Below are 16,390 nucleotides of genomic sequence, written 5' to 3' on the forward strand. Positions count from 1 at the left end.
TGAACATTATAACATTACATTAACACAATGACCAGTATAAAACGGGTAAATCTTCTTCTAATGCTGTCAGTCACTACACACATCTGGGTTGGTTTTTGTGTCTTGTTTCATAGGTTAACTCGAAGATACACACACACACACAATCTAGAAAACGACTGCGGGCATAAATGAACCCATGACCTCAAATTATACTGTCTGAGGAGGTGAATACATTATTAGCACACAAAATTAATTGATTTAGTTGAGGCAGCTGTAATTGATATTTTGATAATGATATCAAATGACAATGTGAAAGAGGTCAGATATTTCCCCCAGGAGTTGGAAGCCAAAAATACAGCTAAAAACAGAGTGACTATTGCACAAGATACAGCACTCACACAGATGAATGACAATGAGGCTCTGTAATGGCTGGTTGTGTAAATAAGAAACTTTACAAACAAGATTGCCGTATCAGTTGAAAAGGTCATGTCAAAAGCTGACTTTTACCCAACTGTAGTGTTTAAACTTAAATTTAGATTTTAACTGAATTATAAAATGAGCAAATGCATCGTAGCAGGACGGGACAACCATGGGACGCAGATAAAACTGTCCTATCGTAACACAGATGAGACAGTGTCCAGACCAGACAAGACAGATGGTGATGATGCAGGTTGTATTTACGTGTCCTGAAAACACTGTAAACCAAGATGTATATCATTTTATTAACCCTATGGGAGTTGAGTTTAAGTTCTAAGAAGGGAACATGTTTTCCCTAATAACAGCTTGCCTAACTCACCATCCTGTCCCTGGTCATAGTGTTATAACCACTCTCAGGAAGACAGCACTATCACGGTGAAGTCTGATTTTCAGTATCTGCTGCTCTTGTGAACCGAGTCTGTGCGCACACAAACACAGGCAGCCCAGCCTGGGAAATGAAGCCTGCGTTGCCCCTCGAGGCTGCGGACACAGGAACTTCCCTGTATCAGTGTCCCATTCTTCATTCCTCAGAGCTTCTCTTTTCTCTCTCTAACCTCAGCCTCTGGGTGCTTCCTCCTGACATGTCACGGCAGAGGTCCAGAGTCAATAAAAATACACTTCTCTGGTTACTTACTCACTTCCATCATGATGGGCCTGAGTGAAAGGAAAGGAGGGGTGGTGATGGTTACAGTCCACTGTCTTCATATCACACCTGGATCAGATCATCTCTATATACATGCTGATGGTTTATTTTACTTCAGTAAGGTCCCAAACACAAGTTACTCAGTCACTCAGTTATTATATAATTCTAAATAATGTAATAATAATAATAAATTCATGTAAATGATGCATGGATCACCAGATTCTGTTATGATGGGTCTGAAGGATGCTTGTGTAGAAGATGGACACTCTACTGTAAAGATGTCGGCTTAAATCTGTGTCCTGGAAAAAAAAAATCATTCAATATGTTTTGATTTTGATTTTTTTTTTAAAGAAAGTCAAACTTGTAACAATAAGTTAAAGTAAAAAGTAGTTACGTTGTTGTAAATTCCAACCGTGGTATTATTGGTGCCAAAGATTTTGCCTTGACAATACAATACAATAGATTTGTTTTATGACATAAAACTAAAGTGACACTGTTAGTTGATTATACTGACTTCTCTTTTTCACAGTGACTTAACCAAACAAACACCTTTTGTATACACAAGAGGTGTTTGTCCGGTTTCAGCCTTGTGACCAATTTCTGTTGTAATTTCAGGCAACATCCACTGAACATTGTGTCCTTATAACCTTGAAATTACAAATCTCCACTAATCCTGTTCCAGCTCCATTTTGTTCCCTTCTGTAGATCAACCTCCAACTACAAAGAACCAGAAGAGAGAGAGAGAAAAAAAACATAAAGATCGGTCAGGAAAAGTCAATGAGAAAATAAAATAACACCACAGGCAGACAGTGAGTCATGAACATTATGAACGGAGTGGACAACCAGCAGCACTGACACGACTCCACTCCTGTGGTCCAGACAAAAGCCCCTGATTCTTGCACTGATGCTTGAAACATGACCAAATGGTGTGTGATTCACTATTATTCCATTATGGTCAGACATTCTCTCAAATATACGAAAAACAGAAATGAATTAATTATGTGGATGTATGGTCCATACTGTAGATGCATTGTAAGAATTTCACAGCATCGGAGTTTATGAGAATTTCACTTTGTATGGCTTGGATGTCGAGTGAATGGTCTCTCTGTTCCACGAGTCCACCTTTATAAAAATAAGAAGAGTTTGACACCTGTAATGCTATGTCAGCTACATGGGGAAAATTGGAGGTGGAAAAATTGTACACCAGTTTTACAGAACATTATTTTTCTTACCAGTAAACGCTGTCAGAGGAAGAACATTGTTTTTAATATCCAACAAAAATGTTGTCATTGATCCCAGATGTTTTTCTTTTTTCGACTCCCTGTTTCTCAATATTGAAGTAATTACAGAGACATTCCACCGGGAGGAAAATCAGAGCAAATGAGAGCTGTCATTTCCCTAATGAAAGAGCCTGTTATTATTTCTTCATAACTGTGCGTTTGGCTGACAATATGGGCTTTATGACACTTTCAATTTACATTTCAATCACACTGGTGGGGGGGGGGCTGATAACACAAGGCTCTCATTGATGCACACACGCCAGCGTATGAACACAGACACACACACACAATCAGACATGCATAGATCAGGTGGTGTTTCGGAGCTTTTGGATTGAATCCTGGCGGATACCTGACCTGTAATTTTAACATTCACATGCACACAAAAGCCCACAGACACACACACACAGAGCACTTTCCTCTCCGCTTTTATATTATCATTTTTGGCATGACTTCAATGAGACACAGGTGAGAAGTGCAGCGGGGGAAAGTGAAACCGTACACGCAGCCTGTTGACACAGTCAGAGAGTAAAGGGAAGGCAGAGTGTCTCTTTAGATTGTACTGACCCCGGTGAGCAGGGATCGAGGGGAGCAGCTGGACTGACAGCCGCTGTGTACAAGAGGCTGCGGTTTATAAAAAGGCTTCCATGCAGGCCAACAAGGCTTATTTACCGCTGTCATATTTTTGGCCTCCTCTAAGCTTGCTATGCTGTTAAAATTCCTTTCGTTGACTGACAGTTTACAGAATTCTCTAGAAGAACAGATCCTGATTTTCTTTCCAACATGAAACCTGACATCTGGCAGCTTACACAGGCTTGCTGCCATGTTAAATCCGCTCTATGTTCTCCGTCAGATTCAGTAACCCAAAAATGATAGCATTAATCAGGAGAGTATTTTTCTTTTTCCACAATTTCTGGGTTCGTGATTTAGTTCAATTGTTTAGCATCACATTCGACCTTTTCATATTTTGACCCTGCCGTCCTCCAGACAGAGACCATGTCACATGGATACATACTTGGACTTTGATATTGATTTGGATGCAACATATGTGCTTTGACATAATTGACATAATAACCTTTGGCCAACAGGTGGACAAGTTTTTGTCTCAAATATGCGCATTGTGCTCGGCCCAGTGGCACTGGGGCTATCAGCTGACATGCCTAAACATCTATAAAACAATAGAAACATATTCCTTTTCAGTCATAGTCATGAAAATATGGATTTATTATGGCATCAAATGTTCTGGCAATGGAGCCTGGAGGAAACTATCTTTGGTTAACTTTAAATGACTCAAATACACAACTTTGTAGCTACAGTGCAAAACAGCAACATGACTATCATATTGGTAAAATAGCAACAAAAGTCATCACAGCATAGAACAACAGGTACTTGATGCCATCGAACTGAAACCCAAACAATAACTGATAGTGACAGAATTTCAAACATATTTGACTCTAAAATACATCAAGATTACTTTTCCTCACGGCAACGATTTATCGATTAAAGCTACCGCGTGGAGTTTTTGACCTCCAGCAGCGCAGTGTTTTCTCGAGCGGGCCCCTTATTTGTTCGCTTTGCACATGTGCACATTCTGCTGGTAGTTTCACACTGTTCCACTGATCTACAGGTCTTGGTAGCAAGCAAGAAACTGTGAAATACAACGGGCTTTTTAAAGAGGAGCATCATGTGTTTTGGTGGGTAACGCTGAATGTAAACAGAAATGTTGTTTACGAGATAACTCAGGGCACCTTTAATTCACAGGTGCTGTGTGTTACTTTAAAATGGAAAAGCACAGTATTTGCTGATTATATTACTGGTGGGGGGTTGTTCTGAAAGTATGAGGCTTTGATTGCAAATATTTTATCAATGCCTGGAAAAACATTCTGGCTAGCACTGGATGGCCAGTGATTTTATTTTTTTTTTTACATTTAGGAAGACATTCCACTTGGTTTGACTCATTCCCAAGGGGTATTTCTGAATGTGTGGGACATTGTCAGCTGAAGGTTATAGTAAAAACAGAGAAATGTAAAAACTGCCATATCCTTCTGCGGCCATTTATTCATCTCTCTGTCTCTCTGGGAGTTCAGGTCTTCTATCATGAACAGATGCCCCGGAAAAAATTGGAGTTTCAGAGTCACAGATGAGCACAAGCCGTAGATGTTTTTGAGGTTGATTAGTACATTATCTTTGTTGTTGACTTGTTGGAAATTATAGGCATGCCTATAATTTCTGGTGGTTCATGGGTACGAAGAAAAAAATAGAGTGCATGTGGGTTTAACTAACCACAAGTCATCAAATTCAGGTGCAGCAGATACTGGGCACATTTAAACTGTCTTACACACACACACACACACACACACACACAGGCCAAAAGAGAGCAGAAAACCAGCGGACCAGAGGGATGAACGTCTGAGTGGACTCCACGGTATTTGAGCCAGAGTGAGTCACACTGTGCGATGTGACCACTAAATCAAAGAGCTGTTTGAACAGCTGCATTCCTTCACACCCCTTCATCCTCTCTCTCTCTCTCTCTCTCTGTCCCTCTCTCTCTCGCTGTGCAGTTATACCAATTCTGGTCCTGCCACTGACCCAAGCCCCCACCCCTCCCCAGCTCACGTTCTGGTGTGATGGAGATCAAGCTTAATGGAAAAAGAGTGCATAAGTGAGTTAAGTCATCCTTTGACTGCGGGCAGGTGTCTGTTAAAAGTCGAGCGCGAGGATGAGCATGAGAAACCCTGTGAGGCTTCGCCCCAGCAACTGCAGCTGATTTTTGTGAACAGTCCGAGTGAGCAGACGGTAGAAGGTGTGAGGACAGAGTTCGTTCCACATGTTTAACGTTCAGAATACTGTGCGTTTCTTAGTGATGATGCGGTCAGCAGCTTCAAGGAATACAGCATGTCTGTTCGCTTTCTTACCAGGAGCCAGATTAGATGATATCAGTTTGATGTCTATGCATGCAGCTCAGCGCCCTCTTCACGAAGCGCGTCATCTAAGTTAGAGAGTCGAAGTGAGAGGTGAATAAACCTCATTCAATATTCCACTGACATTTGTGACAATGCTTTTAATTAAAACTCCAGCCTTTCTCCACAGTATGACGTGTGACTTGCTTCATGTGATAGATAAGGTTAATAGTCTTTTGTAAAATGAATATTGTTTATTCAATATTGATGCTTTTAGCAGCCCTTAAAGAGCTTTATCGCCCGTAAATTCTAGACGTTCGTGGGCTAAACATTGATGAACAAATGTGGGCTGCGGTTACAGCTCAGACATGGCTGACATGACAGCAGGGTACAGAGGAGTGAGGCTGTAAAAGTTTTGAACAGCAGAGATTACAACTTGAAATTAAAAACACGACATTAGAAGAGAGTCTTGGTGAATTTTATAGACCAGACTAAGTTGTGATGATGCATTGCTCTGCTAATTTGATTTCGTTGGGGTTTCTTTCTTCGTTTTTTCCTGTGCTCACACAGTAAAACTTTGTAAAAAAGAAATGCTGAGTGAGAAATTGCCAGCTAGCAAGCTTGCAGAACAGAGGCGAGCCAGAACGTGACCCAAGGTTTCTTCATTTCTCCAAACATACTGATTTTTTAATGTTTTTTTATTTGCAAGCTTTAGGCGAGTCGCCTTATCACCACATTTAAGTGTAATTTTATTGTCTTTTTGTGAGAAGCGCTAAACCCCTGATATTTGTCTTGATGAAGATTTAGCAATCTGCAGATTTATAAAAACAGGTGGCAACTTGAGACTCCTTCATATTTCTGCCTAAAAGTTAATGACGACTAAACAGCCAAAGCTTCAGGCTTAACATCAAATCAACAACCACCTCGTGTTTCCTTTGGCACACTTCTGTGGTTAAATCCTTGAAAGAAATGAAGCATGACAATATCTCCATTAAACAGTCATCTTTAACTCATGTTTTATTGTGAGACCAATTACTCCTGTGACTGTGACCTTAAACTGACTGAAAAAGAAAGTGATGAGAGTCATTTTCTTTCCGAAGAAGGATGAGCTTTCAATGAATGAATGTGAAAGATGTGTCCTTTCAAACATCTGGAATTACAACACAGGTAAAAATGAGCCAACAAAGCGTCTTAATATCTCACTATTCTGACTGGGTCATCACTGAATATCTGCTGCTATAATCCCGGGACAAATTGTTGGAAAATTCAAAAGTTGTTCTGGATCTGGCCATTTAACCTGAGAAAAAAAAACACTCTGTAGTGTCTGCTGCAGCGCTAATGCGGAACAGATGAGGTCCTTCAACCACCACCTTCATCAGGTTAACTTCTGTAACAATGGACTTTTGAAATAGTCTAAAAAAAATGTGATTGGTGTTTTAGTTTTAAGATATTATCATTAAGATAAAAGCAAGACAATCTTGAAAGGACGCATGCAGCAGTAAAGGTCAGCGTCAAGATCAACATCAGGAGCAGTCAACTTTTACTTTATAGCCTCTGGCAGTGACAGATAACTGAGACATCAACTGAAGCGTGTCATCATGAAAAGTAATGATCTGCATACACTTGCACATCAGAGGGAAAGAGACACAGAGAGAGAGACACAGAGAGACAGAGAGAGAGAGAGAGAGAGAGGGAGATAGTCTCCTAACAGTGGTCTGGAAGTTGAGGGTGGAGTTGGAATGATAATAGTAGGAAAGATAATTATTATTTTCTTCCTAACTCTGACTTGGAGCAATAAACAACTCATAATCAACTTTTCAGTCCTCAGCGGTGGGATAGTTTTTACATTTTAACCAGATTTTGTTTTCAGCCTTTTACAAGTCAAATGATCAAAACTGAAAATGCAATTTTTTACCAATAAACCAATAAATCGAACCCACAGTGGAAAAACTGTTAAAGTTGACAGATAACTTTACATATGTCCAAAAGACATCAAATTATCTCGCTGCCTATAGAAAGAGTGATGCAAAAAAGCAGCCATGGTGACTTCATTGTTATTTAACGATGCAATTTAATGTATTAGATTAAAAAACAGACATATACACTACTGTTAGTTTAAAGGTCCCTTAGATTGGATCTTACATCTTGTTTCTTTGACATTCTTTACTGCTTTTCATACTTGGTTGTTGAAGGAAGTGAAAATAAAAATAGCTTTTATTGTAATCTGTTATTATTTGTTATGGGAAAGTACTGATATATAATAATATTTTCCAAGAGTCTTACATAGGTTTTGTGTAAAATTACACTGGGTATTTTATTGAAAATGTGCAGGGAGATTAGCACTATCCCCTCGGTACAGCAATGCAAAATTTACTCCACCACAAGAGAAAGTCTGGCATTCAAAATCCTACATGTGATTAATGGCAGAGGAAAGAAGAAAAAACAACATTATGATACAAAAATCAATTTTAATTTTTTTTTTTTTGTAATTTCTAAACTTTTTTTGTGTGAAATATTTGATAATTTTATGTATTTGGGCTGATTATTATTCTTTAAATTAAACCATGTGAGACGTTTACAGGGGAAATTCCTCTTTGGTGGAGCTGGTAATAACATTCAAAACACGACAAGGAGCCTCAATCGGACACTGACTTTTTTGTAAGAGGTCACATGCCCAAAATGATGGATAACAACGGTTTAATCTTTGAAAGTGTTTTGTTTTTATACGTTTATTACATGTTTTTATATATAACCTTAATGGGTGACTATACAGTGCAAATGACTGTGGTGGAGTAAAAAGTACAATATTGCCCTCGGAAATGTTGCGGATGAGGTATAAAGGGTTGGTAATTGAGAACATGAGCTGAGATCAGACCTTTGGATCCAGTACATTTGGTATGTGAGTCTGCCCACAGAGCCGTTGGGACACCCGGGGTTCCAGTAAGTGCTCGAAACCATGAACACCATTTCTGCTTTGATGCTGTGACTAACAGCTCAGTCACACAACCACTTCCATCACAACTAACCGTGCAGTCATGCCGTTTCTGCCCTGTGTGTCATTTGCCATTAATGTCATGTTTGTTTTTGAAATGTGAGACTACAGAGGTTTACAAGAACCAGAAAATTGAATGTGTTGTGAGTATCAAAAACACCAATCATGTGGTTTGTATCCCTGCTAAAACCAGAAGGTCAGTACATAAAGCACACTGAAGTTGAGCTGTGTGGAAGGCTTGTTTGCTTGCGATGGGAAGTCATGGATTAGAATAGATGGGATTACTGTAAGCAGCACAAAAGCATCATTTAGACAAACTATCATTTCACACGGAGGAAATCTAAGCGGTTTACATTTCAGTAAAACTGGAAGAGATCTCATTTCAGAAGTCAAATCTGTATTCAACAAAGGCATGCTATTTTTCTTCTGGGCCAACAATTTGTTTTTTTAGTAAATGTCTCTAATGAATACTGTTAAAACAATGTTCCTGTCCCTCCTCACTCCACCTAGGGACAGGATATTTAAGGAAGTCACTGTTTACCGGGATCATATAGATCAACATTTGTCAGTGTAGCACTCTCGATACACGGGGGCTCAGTGTGGTTTACATAAGCAATAACATGTCTGAGTTTTGGTTGTAAAAGTTTACCTGAACTTCCTTTAGCAGGAAGATAATCCTGATACAGGAGTTTCATGATGAGACCTCAGACACAGTTTTATTCTTCTGTCCAACAGGTAAATGAATCCTTTTAATCTGTATCAGTGAAGAAGTCAGTGATGATGATGAAGCAAACAGTCACTGTCATGTAGCAGCTCATTCAGCCAGTGTAGTAACAGCTTTCACTCCTCGTTTTATGAGCTACCTGGTTGCTCACAAAGCGTCAGTCGTCCTCTGTGTCTCCTGTCGTGTTCAGCCTGCAGGTTTGACACAACAGATCATAACGAACACACTGAATAAAACGCACAATATGTAATTGATTTGAGCTGGCATGGATATAAACACACGCTGTGACTTCATGTGAGTTTATTCAAGACAGAAATATACAGTAAAGGCTGCTCCTCATGTTCACACAGACAAAATAATAAAAAGATGAAACAATGTCATTGTCATTAAATGACTTAAACAAAATCAATGAAATTTACCCAAAGTGGTTTAAAGAACTCCTTCAGTGACTGTTGTCTCCTTCCTCCCTCAATCTTCTCCTCTCCTCTTTCTAAAAGACAAATAACAGATAAGGGAGAGTAATAGTTACTATGTCTTTAACAATGGGATAAAAAAGAACTATAATATCATAGAATAAATGAATACTTTTATTTTTGAATGAGAGGGTTCACAGTGAATATTATCTCCTTTCTCCTTTTCTCTGATGGTCTTTTTCTTGTTTCCTCCTCCAGCTGTTTCCTCTCATCTCTCTAAAAGACAAATGAGAAATGTGTCATTACTTTGCCTTTTGTCAACAGTAACAGTTTATAACTTCAACAGTGAAGTAAAAAGAGCAGTGAATTAAAAAGAAGAATATACTAATCTTCTGTCTCCTCTCCTCTAAAAGACAAATAAAAACACGAGAGGAAATAACAAGTTAATAAGTTCACCGATGAGTTTCACAGAAAAACTATTGATCCAAGGCATTCAGATAATATCAGAGAACAAATATATACTTATCTTTTAAGAGGGTTTAGAGTGCTCGCCGTCCCCTTGTTGTCTGGTCTTGGTCTGGACTCATTTCTTCCTCTCTTTAAAAGACAAATAACAGACAAGTACAGACAATAGTTACAACAAACAACTTCTGCAACTGCAAGAAATATTTAACTGTTAAAGAATTCTAATAACTTAGATAATAACTTGGAGTAAATGTATTTATCTTTTGATATAAGATGGTTCACAGTGCATGCTGTCTCCACGTCCTGTTGTCGCAGCTCCTCGTCTCTTCTCTAAAACACAAACGGCAGATAAGAGAGAATAATAATTTCAGAACTCTTCAGAATGGAAGAACTATTAAGCAGTATAGGAATAATATATATAATTTTGATAATAACATAAAGTAAGTGTGTACTTATCTTTCTTTATGAGAGAATTCTCAGGACATGGTGTCTCCATGTCCCGTTGTCTCAGCTGCTCGTCTCTTCTCTAAAAGACAAATGGCAGATAAGGGAGAATAATAGTTAATAATTTCAGAACTCTTCACAATGGAAGAACTATTAGACAATTTAGGAATAATATAGAATATTTTGATAATAATGTAAAGTAAGTGTGTATTTATCTTTTTGAAGGACTTCACAGTGCATGCTGTCTCCTCTTGTGTCCTCTGTCTCATCTTTTGGGAACACAAACAGCAATTTCTTGAACTTACAGATTCTCTGGAAATGACTACATATCAGTGCGTTCATCCTTGGTGATGTTTCAAAGCGGCGTTTTTGGCTCCCAGGTTTTCATCCTTCACAAACTGATCTTTGTCGCTCTATCCACTGCTGGCAGAGATCCTCACTGGCTTCTATCTCGCTGTTTCTGTCTTCTCCTTCTTCTTCAATCAGTCTGTTCTTCCTGCTTGTCATTGGATCGCTAGTATTGTGGCTTTGACTCTGTCCCTGCAGCGGGGATGTTTCCTGTCGTGCTTTTCATTCCCCACTCAAACTAAAGTCTGAGGCTTGATCTTAATTGATGAGGAGTCAGATAAAGTTGTATGTGTTTTTAGCTCAAGAAAAACACAATCAAACTTTTTTGTTACTGTGGAGAAGAATGAAGAGGCCCATCCACATCACCTCTGTAGTTCAAAGCTGCAGGGGAGACTGGTGATGTAGAGTTTCCAGTTCATCTTGCATGAAGTAAAAATCTAATTTAAATTCCTTGAATATTCTTTCATGAGGGCTCCTATCTCAGGAGTTCTCCGTAGCTCCGCTGTGGCTCAGGCTAGTTTGGAGGAGCCAGAATAGTCCAGAACACAAACATGGTCTGTCAAATTTACAAGGCATGACTTGAGGCCTGTGAGTCTAAAATTGACTGTTGATCCATGTTAGTGTTGAAGGGACAGACTGAAGCCTGCAGCACCACAGAGCCTAGAGCCTGCAGGTCCACCGGGAACTGCTGGATGTTCTGGTTTGTTCTTAAGAAATATTGGACCATCACATCATGCTGCTGCTGCTGCTGCTGCGCTTTTCCTCAGTACCCTTCCTCTTCTTCCTCTGTGTCTTTGCACACGGTGCCGAGTCTTTAGCAAATTTACAGAGGACAGACATGAAAACTTGTCTGTCTGCTCAGCCTCCAACGGTTTGCCAGCTTGGTGTTTTCATTGCGGTACACGGGGGAGATGACTCTGGTCACAGTCTTCAACCCCATCAACCTCCACGTGACGGACACAGTTTCTGCGGTCAGCCTTCAGTGTTTCCAGCTGTGTCTTCTCAGGAAGAATAGGAGTCAGTATGGTTGAAGGAGCAAAGCTGGAGCCTGCGGCAGGCACCATCAAGCCAGCTGCTTGTTCCATTACCGGAGATGGTGTGGTGTTCTCCCTCTGCTCCTGCTCCACAAACGGTGTGTCCAACTGAAGGGAGCGGAAGGAGCCCCTGAACAGAATGACAGGGAAGTCCTCAGAGCCTGTGATGAGGTTGTGATACAGACTCAGGACGGTCTCCTTCAGAGACTCGATGTGTGCGGTGCTGAGAGGACGGTTCCTCAGGTTTGTTATGATCATCTGAAGGGCTCGTCCTGGCTGAAGCATATCAGCTAAATGGGAAGGACAAAAAGGAATACATTATTTACATTAGCCAGGATTGGACTCAAAATATCTTCAGTGATGACTTTGAAAGCACAGTTCATCATCATGTCACACAGAAGAATAAAGATCCACAGTTGGACTCATTGTAAAGATTATTCATGTATTTAAGCTTATTCATGTGGTTCAAGGACAGCATGAATAATATGAATTCTTCTTAATATCATAAGTGTTAAAATACATTTATACAGCACAATATTATGTTGATTTTGACTCTTGGCACAAGTATGAATGAAATATTGTTTAAATATCCTTCAGAATGACTGTCTATCTCTGCCACAATAAAAGACAACCGTTTCATTTCTATAATTTCATTTCAACGTGATCAGATTAAAAGACGCTTCTTTTGTTCTTTTGTTGAAAGGCTTCTGACATGGTCCTGAATTATTTAATAATAAATATTTTTTAATGCACAACTCAAGTAGCTTAAAGCAGAACTACATTTTTGCAGAACATATGTTGACTGGTATCCCGAGCAGAGTTATGAAAGCTCCACATGCAGGCTGCAGATTAAGTCAAATTTTGATAAGTTAGTACAATAGATAACTTTTTTAGTAATAAGGGACAGACGAGGTAAAACTGTTTGCATTCATATTTAAAACTGATGTTGAAACTGCCTTGTTTTTGAGGACACTGTGTTTTTAAGACAAAGATTTAGCAAATTTCTCCTAATTACAATCATAATTCTGCTGTCATATTCTATGTATAAAGAGAGCTGCTTATATTTCAGCAGTCATCCAACAGGAGGAAGACGCCAGCAGTCAGCAGGTGTTTTTCTCGGCAGAAACCGGAGGAGGCCATGTTCCCCTCACTGCTACAGCTGCTTTCAAACCTCCAGATGTCACAAGCTGAGCAGAGATTTTTTTTTTTTTCTCAATTCCGGGGTTTTACTTTTCAACAAATCAACACTTGGTCACAACTGAAGAGTTTCACTTTCAGTAGCTCTGCTCCTGTCAGTCAGCGCTCAGGTGAAGGATGAAGTCAGACTTCTGGGATCTGCTTTATATAGGGACAGCTGAACACGTCAGTCCTCATCACCATGACTACCCCTCATCACCATGACTACCTGATAATTTAATATTTTGTTTTATTTTGTTGAATAAAGTATTTTGTTGTTATTCATGTTAATAAATAGGCTGTACATATCTTATTTTTATTCAATGATAAACCCATAGGTAATAATAATAATAATAATAATAATAATAATAATAATAATAATAATAATAATAATAATAATTATTATTATTATTATTATTATTATTATTAATATTATTATTAATATTATTATACCTGGGAAAAGTTTTCTTGGCGCACTCTTAATACAAATGAATTATGATTTGAATGCCACGGGCTAACTGAGTATTTTTGCTGCCCATCCCTTTATGGTCATCACATACCATCTTCTAACAGCTACCTCCAGCATGATTAAACACCATGTCACAAAGCAAAAGTCACCTTAAACTGGCTTCGTGAACACGACAACATGAGTCCAATGCTGTAGCACCGGAGCTGTAGACCACGGTCAAAATGACTGACCATCTGCAAACGGACTGAGTCATATGATCTGTTACTGGAAGTCTCACACATTGTCCGTATGCTTCTCCTCTCTGGGCGCGTGTAAAATGGACGGATTCATCTGTCCAGCAGAGTCCTTCCTGAAAGTCACATCATCTGTTTTCAGGATTATAAAAACATGAGGACTGTGTTAACTGGAAGAGCATATATACAAATACCTTAAACAATACAGATCTGGGAGCACTTGCAAGCCTAGATACACAGACACACACATGCATTTTTATTGCTATTTATGTTTTTTATGTGTTAAAAAAAAAAAACCAGCATGTCCTTTTAATCTAAACATATTTGTCACTACTGAGAGTGACAGACTGTGTTGCATGGGTGACCTGACAGGATCAAATACATCCACCACCCAGTCTTTATAAAATAAAACATATGTAGTCATGTCATACTGTGAAATCCTTTTGAAGGTTTCTCTAAAGAGGCAGAATCAGATGTTTGCTTGGGACACCTCAGAAGACCCCAGCTCTGTTTGATCTTCACAAACAGAGCCACTTTCAAGTGGAAATGTACAGATGTATGGTGGTATTGGTAGTGACAACAGAGAGGTTGCTCACGTCCATAACAGCCTTCAAACAGACTCTTTTTAATATGGAATGGCACTAAAATACCAGAGGGAAATGAGTTATAGATTAGTGCCAATATTATTGTCATTTATTGTTGCTGACAATTTTTAACATTTTTAAAGATTGTTTTGTGTTTCAAATTAATTTTACACATTGTTACACAGCATTTGAAAGGTCATGCAAATACAGACTTCAGACAAAATAAATCAAAGACAAATAAGGAAAGGGATAATAAAACATGGAGAGCAAGAAATGGACTTAATAATTACAGCCTGTTTTTACTGTGGGCTACTTGTCTTGTAAGTAAAACAATGTCCATCATTTGCATATGTCATAACACTGTGAACTGCTGGTTTAAACTAAAACCTTAAGTTAACCTTCATTTAAAGACTAAGAAACTGTCAGACTAATCTTGACTTAACATTTATTATAAAAGAAAAGAAGATAACTCACAGGTTTCTAGTTGCCTGTCAATATTTGATATTTGACTATATTACAAAACCAGACTTTCCAACCCATATTATAAGACTTTACTTATCTTCTGCTCATCAACCTCATAACTGTCACATATGGTTTTAGGTTAGGGAGATCTGATATGTGACAGGGTGATGTGCTGGTTAGTGAATTCCTGACTATCACATCTTGACCCGCAGACGTCATCCTGACCCCACATGTAGGTGAAAACTGGCGTAAATGTTGTGTTTGGAACAATACATAATGTAAAAAGCAGCAGGTAACAGCTTCTAGCTCGGACATATGTAACATATGTACACAGAGTGAGGGGATGATGTATGCTGGATAAGTATTTATATAAAACAGCCTCTGTGGGCTAAGTGGGGGAATAATGGAAATGAAGAACAGGTGTGAGAGCATGTGTGTGTATGTGTGTGTGAGTGCGTGTGAGCTGTGTGTGTGTGTGTGTGCATGTGTTGTAATGCTCATCTTTGTGCATTCGTACAGAGGTAAAAAGAATACCTGCAGCTGCTTCCTCTTTAATGTCTGAAAAGGTTGAGAAACATGCGATTTGTAGAGAGGCATCTGTGTGAAACCAAACACACACACACACACACACACACATACACACACACAGGTCACAACCATCATCATTTCCCCCCCCATTTTCACTGCAACAGATGAGATTGAAACAGAAGTCAGTTGAATACCGATGATTGACATTTTCTTCCTTCCTCAGGCGTGATTGGACAAACACACTCAAACTCAAGCCCAGCGCTGGCAATGGTCTTTGCATCTGATTTTCACACTAGTGCGGCTCATGCAGGTTCAAGGCAGTGAGAAACAGTGAGGCAGATCAGCCAGATCTGAGGCGTCTGGATGAGTGGATGTTGGAGAGACGTCACGCAGTTTCAATATTGTGCAACGCTGTCTCTGTCTGCACTGCTCCCTCCATCCTCTCATTCATCTTCCTTGGAAGGCTCTTACTGAACATGGTGCAAGCTGCCAAAGCGCAGAGCGGTCACACTTATAAACAGTTAAGACTGAGCTGTACTGAATAGCAGACCTGGTTATAACAACTTCCTCCACTAGAGGGAGCTTTATCAGGTGTTGGTCAAGTTGGACTGCATTATAATCATGGGCCTATATTTCTCACACATGGTGTTAAACACTTCAGAACCGGTCTTTAATTTATATTCTAATATACACAATTTCAATACACTACGTATCCATAACTGTACATCCTGCACAGGTCTCCCCTTTTTCTATTTTATTCCAATCTGTGCTCCCCTTGCTGTAAAAGCTGGAGCACCCCTGCTGATGAATTCATCTCGTTTGCACAAGTCAATGAGTTTTCCGCTGCTGTGGGGCCGTGTGGTGTGTCCCCCCCCCCAGTCTGTTGTATTTGTCTGCAAACAGCAACCAGCGAAAAATTGGGCCCCGGAGTCGTCCGTCGTGTCAACAGACCGTCTTGTATTTACTCAGACGTCTGACTACACCAACATGTGCTCGCTGCCCCCGTGTGAACCAGGGGTTTGACGGTGCGGGGCATAGAACCAGGGCGAACAGATCGGCCTCCTGGGTGCAGCCATCCTCGGATACAGTCTATGGTGCAGCTGCTGTTCAGCCAAAAGACTCCTCTATCTGGACATGAAAACTGTGATTTTCACATCACTTGGGCACTTTTGTCAGAGCAGGATTTAAGAGGGCCTTGTAGGCTGTTGCCCAATAAATCCAGTGCAGTCAAATCTGACCATT

At 39.6% G+C, this 16,390-nt stretch overlaps 1 long non-coding RNA gene across 1 annotated transcript; it reads right to left on the reverse strand.

The window, feature by feature from the left end:
• Window positions 1-8,417: 8,417 nt before the first annotated feature.
• Window positions 8,418-10,115, reverse strand: LOC139611552 (uncharacterized). The gene is made up of 3 exons (XR_011686329.1): window positions 9,578-10,115; window positions 9,412-9,482; window positions 8,418-9,183 (listed from the first exon to the last, which is right to left on the reverse strand). It is a non-coding gene; the product is annotated as an uncharacterized lncRNA (long non-coding RNA).
• Window positions 10,116-16,390: the final 6,275 nt, after the last annotated feature.

Source organism: Trachinotus anak, unplaced genomic scaffold (genome assembly GCF_046630095.1).
Source record: "Trachinotus anak isolate AG129_WGS33_773 ecotype Australia unplaced genomic scaffold, CSIRO_AGI_Tana_v1 ptg000028l, whole genome shotgun sequence".
Taxonomy (NCBI): Eukaryota; Metazoa; Chordata; class Actinopteri; order Carangiformes; family Carangidae; genus Trachinotus; species Trachinotus anak.